Raw genomic sequence first — 9,893 nt, forward strand, 5'->3', positions numbered from 1 at the left:
CCTCGCGCGTAAAGTCGGGGAACGTCGGTGTGCCAAGGTACGATGCCATGGATGGCTGGCACATTGGTGAGCGTAGGGGAAGAGGCCTCCTGGGCGAGTCTCCCCGTATGTGTGGTCGTGGGTTAGTACTTGGTGGGTACCAGAGGCCGGGTCCCCAGGTGCTGTTCCTCGGTGCTGACTGTACGTCAAACTCACCCGTGAGTTGGGTTGGGGGTTTGTAGTGCAGTGACTCGGGGCTGAAGTCGGGGCTGTACTGGGCCTCTTGGTCCAGAGTACGTTGCTGCTGGTGGGCTTGACATTCCTCCTCTTCCTCTTCCTCTTCTAGGTCCTGGAGTCTTCTAGTCAGTCTCTCGGCGACGTAGGCCGGTTCTTCCCGTTGGCTGGGTCTCTTATGGACCGGTCGGGGAGGGGGGTCGGAGACGTAGACAGGTTCCTCCTGTTGGCCGGGTCCCGGGTCGCTTTGTCGGGTAGGGGAAGGTGCCCTAGACCCTTGTCGTGATGATCTCCGGGAGCTCCGTGCGGAGAGAGGGGGTGTCGCCCTGGCAATCAATTGTTCTATCATGGACAATGTTGTTCGCGCTCGCTCATCTGTTGAGCCTGGAGGCGCTCTCGTTCCATGGCAGAGTGTTCGCGCTCACTAAGGGCTTGCGCTTGGAGTTGCGCGTGGAGGCGCTCTCTTTCCGTGGCGGAGTGTTCGCGCTCACTAAGCGTCTTTGCTTGAAGCCGGTCGCGTTCACCCTTAAGTCGGTCTCTTTCGGTGGAGGCTGTCAGTGTGGCGATCAAGGCTTGCGCCAGTATCTGGTCCGCCTCTCTGGGGGATGACACTGACGGAGGTGATCGGGTGCTGACAGGGCTTGTTGGAGATCTGTTCTCCTGGCGCGCTCCGAGGTCTATCTCCTGGGCGCGGTTCTCTTCACTTGGTTGTGTGTCGGGTTCTATCCCTGGAGCGCTTTCTTTATCCTGGAGCGCTCCGGGGTCTATCCCGGTGACGCTGTCTGGAGGTATAGTCATGTCATGTCCCACCTGGTCCCCCCCGTGAGCTGAGTCAGTTTTGTTTGAACCCACTGGGGTCTCTACTGGCAGGGTCGCCAAGTCGATAGGATTGGACATGCTTTGACTATCCGCTTTATCCGTATTTAACGTCTGTTTAGATAAGCTAGGAGGTAGAACGAAAGCGAATTCCTCTAGATATGGAGGTGGCTGACGTTTGCGCTGCGGGCGTTCTAGCTTTGGGGAGCCGCTTGGGGAGTGTTCACCGCTGGCCATGGTTAATATTAATATTATATTAAATATTACACTGATACCCTCCGGCTCGAAGGACCAATTGTAACTGAGGGGTTACAAAACCCTGACTGTATTAAAGATTGTGATATATTAAACCACTGCTAGTTATGTACTTTAATTACTGGCCAAACAGTACATCAAATATAGATGGTGAACACTCTCAAGAATACGGCATTGACACAGAAATACTATTGGAGGGTAATTTATTATTATTAGGCAACGTTAGGTTACAGATTGAGAATTAGGGTTGCGCTTGTATGGCGAAGAATATACGTAAAGTCAGTCAAGAGCATAAGTCACTAAGGATAGTAGGAATACTTATGATGGGTCTAAGCTGACGCCACCTGTTGTATAGTAGCAATTATATCGGGCAACAACGGTACCAACTGTAGACAATGGGTAGAGGAATGTTCGGGTACTCCGTCTGAGTCAACGAGGAATAAAGAGGCTCCAGGTACAGGAGTCGGTGCTTGTACTCCCTTGATCAGCAGACAAAAGCAATAGTTGTAATCCAAGATGCTCGACAGCATTGACAACAGCTAGCCAGCCCCTTCCACGAGGCAGGCCCGAGTGGTAATCCTCACAAGGTTAAATCCCAAACGACAGTGGAAATCAACGGTGCTCTTCTCCGGTAGTCACGGTCCCAAATCAATATAATCCAACCAGGAATGGTTCTGCAATCGCCGGTGCCAATTCTCCTGGGTACATGTCCAACGGTTCTCGCCTAGGACTCCTCGGGTGTGGGCAACGTATTTAGGCCACACAGCCTGGATAAGTGCACTAGCTAAAGACACGACGAACCGATGGGTAATGCTACACACGGAAGAACTGTGGCCGCACGATATACAATAAATGATCGACTATTACTTCACATTAGATTAAGTCAAACTCAACGTTACTGCATTAAACTCTGACACTTTAACATTCTATTCGCACGCGGTTCTCAATGCTCTATTTAGATGCAAGGTTGCTCACTTCACTGCACGTTGACTCGTGGTGAAGGGTTTGAACTAGTATGAACGAAGCGCTGCTGTTTACACCTGCGCCGTATTTATACTTAAGTGAATATCTAGTCCCAACCTCAGTCCTTGTCTCGTATTACTACGCTGACTCTGGGCATGTTCTGACATGCCTGCAGTTGTCTTTGAACTTGCCGTTGGGGGCTTGCGCGTTGGCGCCTGGGGGCGCTGTCCAATAGGAGAGCGAATATTACTCTGGTCTGAACGCAGGTAAAGGGATATTCCGTGTATATATATAAATAATATACAAAGTATATCAAACGATACATATATATATTCAGTTTAATCTGGCCCTTCACAACAATAATAATAATAATAATAATAATAATAATAATAATAATAATAATAATAATAATAATAATAATAATAATAATAATAATAATAATAATAATAATAATAATAATAATAATAATAATAATAATAATAATAATAATAATAATAATAATAATAATAATAATAATAATAATAATAATAATAATAATAATAATAATAATAACTTTATTTATATAGCACCTTTCATACATGGATTGTAGCTCAAAGTGCTTCACAGCAAATAGCATAAAATGAACATGGGCATTTGCATACCGTTGACAGAATAAAAGCAATGCATAAAGTGCAGACATAAGAATAGGTATAAAAGGCAATAAAAGTAGTGCGATGTAAAAAGTGCAGACTTAAGAATAGGCATTCCCCAAAACATAGCCAGTCCCCGAAACACCAAACACATCAATCCCCACTACTCAGGAGCAAGGTTTCTTCTACAAGGTGAAAGATTTTGTCACTAAACATCTTTCTGTGTTGGTGATGTGCCTTTTCAAGTGTTTCCACGCCACATCAGTTATCCACATTGGCACATTGCTCAATCCATGGTGTGTTTGCTTTGTCAATCCTGGGGCCAGCAAGTGGGGGTGAAACGGGTGAAACCACTAGGTGGCTGAGGCCACCTATGACCACGTGGCTGAGTTGTCCCCTACCTGCGTTGAGCTGTGTCAAAACCATGGCACTGCCCTGACTACAAGTATAATGGAGCTCTGTGGAGAAACCATGGCACTGCCCTGACTACAAGTATAATGGAGCTCTGTGGAGAAACCATGGCACTGCCCTGACTACAAGTATAATGGAGCTCTGTGGAGAAACCATGGCACTGCCCTGACTACAAGTATAATGGAGCTCTGTGGAGAAACCATGGCACTGCCCTGACTACAAGTATAATGGAGCTCTGTGGAGAAACCATGGCACTGCCCTGACTACAAGTATAATGGAGCTCTGTGGAGAAACCATGGCACTGCCTTGACTAAAAGTATAATGGAGCTCTGTGGAGAAACCATGGCACTCCCATGACTACAAGTATAATGGAGCTCTGTGGAGAAACCATGGCAATGCCTTGACTAAAAGTCAAGTTTTGTACCTCATTTCTGCATTGTACCTCACTGTTACTAATTTTACTCTGTATTGTATATTGTATGTATGTTGAATATTCCTCTATACTTTTTTACTTACACCCACAAGCATTTCATCGTAAAATATCTGTATTTTATTGTGACAAATAATAAAGAAACTTGAACTTGAACTTGAAAAGTATAATGAAGCTCTGTGGAGAAACCATGACACTCCCCTGACTAAAAGTTGTTTCAAATAAAAATGGCTGGATGTCCTTTTGCCAAATCAGCATGGCTGTGAGTGAGTCTTTCACCTTTTACATAGCTACCTTTGGCATGGATTGATTGTTTAGATCGCTAGCATGGCGAACAATAACAAATGCAAATATATTGTAGTCTGCCCCAGTGTTCTGACCAGGATTATGTTCCTTTTTGCCTCCTTGATGCGCACGCACTGAGTCTGACGTGGACGAGAAACATGTCTGTAGGTATGCTGGTGTAAAATGCTGCCATCTAATGAATGGCAATGTGCAATGGCTGTGTATAGTATATGTCTATGTATGTATATGTATATATTTGGAATACAGATATTTAAGATGGTGACTTTGTTTTCTAGGTCTGAGGAAGAGCCTTGCTGCTCTACATGTCACTCACATAATTAAAGTCCTATTGGTTATTGGGATTCATTAGACCTACACTGTAAAGAATAAATGTGTTTTCACTGGAAATTTACTGTATTATTTTACAGATTACTTTTGTTTTTCTACTTTAAGTGTAAATGCCATACAAATACAGTAAATTGCCTTCTTCACTCCTCCTCCTCCTCCCTCCACATTCTCCACACACCTTCTTCACTCCTCCTCATCCTCTCCCACACTCACAACGGAAGCCTCACTTCCTTATATGGGCATCAGTGTTAAACTACCTTCCTAAGTAAGAAGACTGAACCTAAGCCTTGCTACCTGTACTCGTTTATATTCCCTGACCTAACCTTTGTTCGCCGTGTGCCCAGGACCTCCGCTCCAGTGTCCCTCCTACCTGGACGCGTGAATATTAAAGGCAACCAACTTGTGTTCAGCTTTTCGTTCAGCGTTTCTCTGATTGGCCACATGGCCACGTGACCGCCCTAGCACACGCCCTTTTCGGCAGAAGTCGAACCAACGCGCTGGTCGAACCAGTTCAGACAGAGGTGTTTATTTATATTAATAAACATATCTACTAGAAACACTGGTGTTCTGTTGTGTGACTGTACTAAACTCTTCCACCACATGACCGACATTTGACATACAGTACACCTCCTATCTATAACGCTGCCACCACCCACTTCAATGACAGAGCTCTTATATTTGCGAATGCATAAACTATATCTTAAATTATGGCGATGTGTCTAATATGGCTGTCGCGAAGTCATTGATAAGCGACAGCCATATTAGACACATAGCCATAATTTAAGATATAGTTTATGCATTCGCAAAATATGAGAGCTCTGTCATTGAAGGGCTTCGTTCTACAACGGAGCACGGTCGCTGCTGCTGGAGCTGGACCGAGTCGCCGCAAACCACCGCATCGCCCCGCTGACGTTAAAAACGCGAAATAACGTTACAGCTTACAGTTCCACACTGATGTACAGTGACACCCAGAGTTTCTAGTTACAGTAGTGACGCGTGAATCGAGATAGTCCTAACACTGTAACAGTGTTTATTATTAAGAGTCAGATAGTCCTAACAGTGTTTATAGTCCTAACACAGTGTTTATTAGTAAGAGTCAGATAGTCCTAACAGTGTTTATTATTAAGAGTCAGATAGTCCTAACAGTGTTTATTATTAAGAGTCCTAACAGTGTTTATTATTAATTAACGTCATAAACGAACTACCAGATTTATTTTCTAGTTCAGCGCATTTCATAACTGTATGGGCTTTGTTTATACATGTACAGTGACGAGTGAATCTACCGTTGGTTGTTAAAAACGCGAAACATAATAATCAGTCAGCAGCGCTCCACTGCTACCGCAGCTGAACACAAGTTGGTTGGTACAGCAGGTGAACACAAGTTGGTTGGTACACAAGTTGGTTGCCCGCGCTGCCGCGTTTGCTCCTTGGATTTCATTTGGGACGTGGGACGGCTGCGCTTGCCTGCGCGTGGGGGCGGGGGGTCGCGGCCAATCAGAGAAAAGCCGAACACAAGTTGGTTGCCTTTAATATTCACGCTACCTGGACATCCCGTGCTGATACTGCACAAGGAGTGCTCCTGCTCTCACCCACGACACAGCCCTGTGCCTACCTGCCTCGTGCTGCACAAGGAGTGCACCTGTCCTAACCTCAAGAACATTCTCCCGTACTGCACAAGGAGTGCACCTGTACTAACCCCAAGAACATTCCTATACCTGTCTGTCGCAAATTCCATTTGTCAACAAGAACATTCCTATACCTGTCTGTCGCAAATTCCATTTGTCAAACTGTCTGCTTGGGGAAACTACATTAAAATACCCTAAAACGCTCCATTCTCTCTCCTCCTGTGTTTTGCTATTGGGCTCCGCCAAATCCCATGCTCACAATATCCATTAAATAAAGGTTGTAATCTGTAAATGTATTTGATTTTACTGTAATTTGACAGTAAGTATTTGGGAACCATTGATGCCAGACATTTACTGTTTTCTTGCAGCTTTTTTTTCTTACAGTGTACAGTATAGACCACAACAACCATGTGCACAGTGCACACACATACCATCTAATGTTAAAGATACAATGATGGGGGGCCTATGAGGAGCTAGCCAGGATGAGGAGCACGTTCAGCCATAGCCCCCACGACACACCACAACCTGCCTCGGCCAGTCTTTCGTGCCAGTAGCCATCAGGCTCCACAACCGTGGACACAGACTGCTGCCAATTGCTGGAGAACTAATGGCTGGTGAACTTGAGAACTATCTGACTCTTAATAAACACTGGTAGGACTATCTGACTCTTAATAATAAACACTGGTAGGACTATCTGACTCTTAATAATAAACAGTGATAGGACTATCTGACTCTTAATAATAAACACTGGTAGTAGGACTATCTGACTCTTAATAATAAACACTGCACGGACTCTGGTGCAGTGTGTTACTGCGGTTTGGACCACGTATACCATCATCACTATTATTACTGTCCTGCCACTCACTACTGTTAACACTATTATTATTACTATGACTAATTTGGAATCGAATTACACCATGTATGCATGTAGTGTTGGCCTAGCTGTCCACACACAAACAGAATGCATGTAACCTAACTAACTAACTACGTTCACACTGCAAGCCTTCTTCTTATTTAATTTTTTATTGTGGCCACTATCAGATTCTAGTGTGAACAGGTCACGCCCCTGAACTGACCTGCATGCGCAATTTAACAATAAAGAAGATGCTGTTCACACACACTGATCTGAGTCATGTATATCAGGGCTATTCAACTAAATTGTTCAGGGGGCCACATTGTCAGAAACCCAAGGGGCCAGGGGCCGGACTGCCACGGCGCCTCCCATGTGCTATGAATATATGGACACTTGACACAACACGCAACCACATTTTCACAACTTTTATTTAACTACATTGCAAAAGTAGTATTCTTTTCAAAAAAAGTGCTTCATTTATGTGCCACATCTGCAACATCTCCTGCAAAAAGTGCTTCATTTATGACTGTGCAACAACTGCAACATCTCCTCTTCAACATTTCAATATAAAAATAAAATAAAAAACAAACAAGTGCATGATGTGCATCTGAACATTCTAACATCAACACTTGAACAAAAAAACACATTTATAGTGCAGCTGAGCTTATGACAAAGTGCTTCATGTCTGTGCAACAACATTGTCCACTCTTAACTCTCAAACATCAGGGGGGGGGGTGGGGGGCAGACAGGCCTAGCCTACATACACACATCTAATGAGAGAGATTGCACTTCTTTGACTGGGCAATGGCAGAGAAAGAGCGTTCATAGGAAGTGAGGGCTACCCGCAAACAGTGATGCAAATGCTCATTTGTCAAGGAGGCACGGTTGCTTGTTTTAATGGCATTCGTGTGAGAGAAACTGGATTCACAGGTGTATGTTGAGCCAAACATTGTTAGCACAGATATTGCCAGCGTTTTTATTTTGGAGAATGTGTTGACATGAATACACTTTATCCAAAATGTTGTGGTGGATTCATTCTCAAGTGCCTGCTTCAGAGCAGATGATGCTTGCATGTCAATTATTTCAAGTTGCAGGAGACCTTCATCAATGTGAAGTGATGCAAGGAACTGATTGATTGATTGATTGAAAACTTTATTAACAGATTGCAGAATGGGTACAATACAGTACAGCTCAATACACACAATTGTTAAGGGGATGCAGACCAGAGAAAGACTTTCGTCTTGTTTACATCAGGGTCCCCCATTTTCAATTCATCAGGACATATATGACATACATGACATACAGATAGTCAGTACTGCTACATCTATACATTTATGACATACCAGATTTGCAAATACAGTACTGTTTGTGATACAGAAGGAGTCAGGAAAAGGGAGTATATACATTTGACGTAGAAACTGTACATTGGAGGAGGTTGGGTGGGGGGGGTTGGGTACACTGGGATATTGACAACCATACTGGGTAATCTACATTGTAATCTACTCTTGTCCTTTTGTGGAAATAGCAGCTACATTGGCAAATGGGTTGCTCACAAAATGCATCAATTCTCTGGACATGTCAAATTCATCGACTTGCAAAGTTTTCCCTCAATTTATCAATGAAATCTGTCATTAATTTAGTGACTTTTGGCTCAATTGTGCGTGTGAACGTTGACATGAAAAGAAAAAAGTAATTTTTTTTTTTTTTTTTTTTTATCATGTAATCTTTGGCGGGCCGGTCAGAATCATCCGGCGCGCGGGCCGCCAGTTGAATAGCCCTGATGTATATTGTCAAAGATTTTGGCCCAATCATCAATGTGAAGTGATGCAAGGAACTGATTGATTGATTGATTGAAAACTTTATTAACAGATTGCAGAATGGGTACAATACAGTACAGCTCAATACACACAATTGTTAAGGGGATGCAGACCAGAGAAAGACTTTCGTCTTGTTTACATCAGGGTCCCCCATTTTATTTATTATTTATTGGTCCAAGGGGATTAATAAAGTATCTATCTATCTATCTATCTATCTATCTATCTATCTATCTATCTATCTATCTATCTATCTATCTATCTATCTATCTATCTATCTATCTATCTATCTATCTATCTATCTATCTATCTATCTATCTATCTATCTATCTATCTATCTATCTATCTATCTATCTATCTATCTATCTATCTATCTATCTATCTATCTATCTATCTATCTATCTATCTATCTATCTATCTATCTATCTATCTATCTATCTATCTATCTATCTATCTATCTATCTATCTATCTATCTATCTATCTATCTATCTATCTATCTATCACGAACTAACTAACTAACTAACTAACTAACTAACTAACGAACGAACGAACGAACGAACGAACGAACGAACGAACGAACGAACGAACGAACGAACGAACGAACGAACGAACGAACGAACGAACGAACGAACGAACGAACGAACGAACGAACGAACGAACGAACGAACGAACGAACGAACGAACGAACGAACGAACGAACGAACGAACGAACGAACGAACGAACGAACGAACTAACTAACTAACTAACTAACTAACTAACTAACTAACTAACTAACGTATATAACCTAGTTATATGAGTACTGGCTAAGCGTCCCGCTCTTAAGCCATACCGAGATATACCTCATCTCATGTACCTATTGTACTCCATCAACGAATAAAACCAAAATACACCCCTCACCTGCCAGGCCCCGCCCCTTAGTGGCGTGCTACATAGTACTGGGCATGGCCACCACTCACTCTTCCTCGGAAAAAATCGTTTCCAAAGAAAAGTTTCCCCAAGGGAACTCAGGGCACGCTAAGAGCGGGACGCTTAGCCAGTACTCATATAACTAGGTTATATACATAACCTGTCGTTATATTTCGTACTTGCATCGCGTCCCGCTCTTAAGCCATACCGAGATATGGGGTAGAGCGGACGCGAGGCCCGACAGATGCACCCCCTGAGGACCCGTAAGCCCACATCAAGGGGAAAGGGTGAGGTAAATCCCCAAGCCCAGACCGGACATGACACGCTCTGAGAGGGATGCCCA

This window comes from Notolepis coatsorum (genome assembly GCF_963971535.1).
Source record: "Notolepis coatsorum genome assembly, chromosome: 3".
NCBI lineage: Eukaryota > Metazoa > Chordata > Actinopteri > Aulopiformes > Paralepididae > Notolepis > Notolepis coatsorum.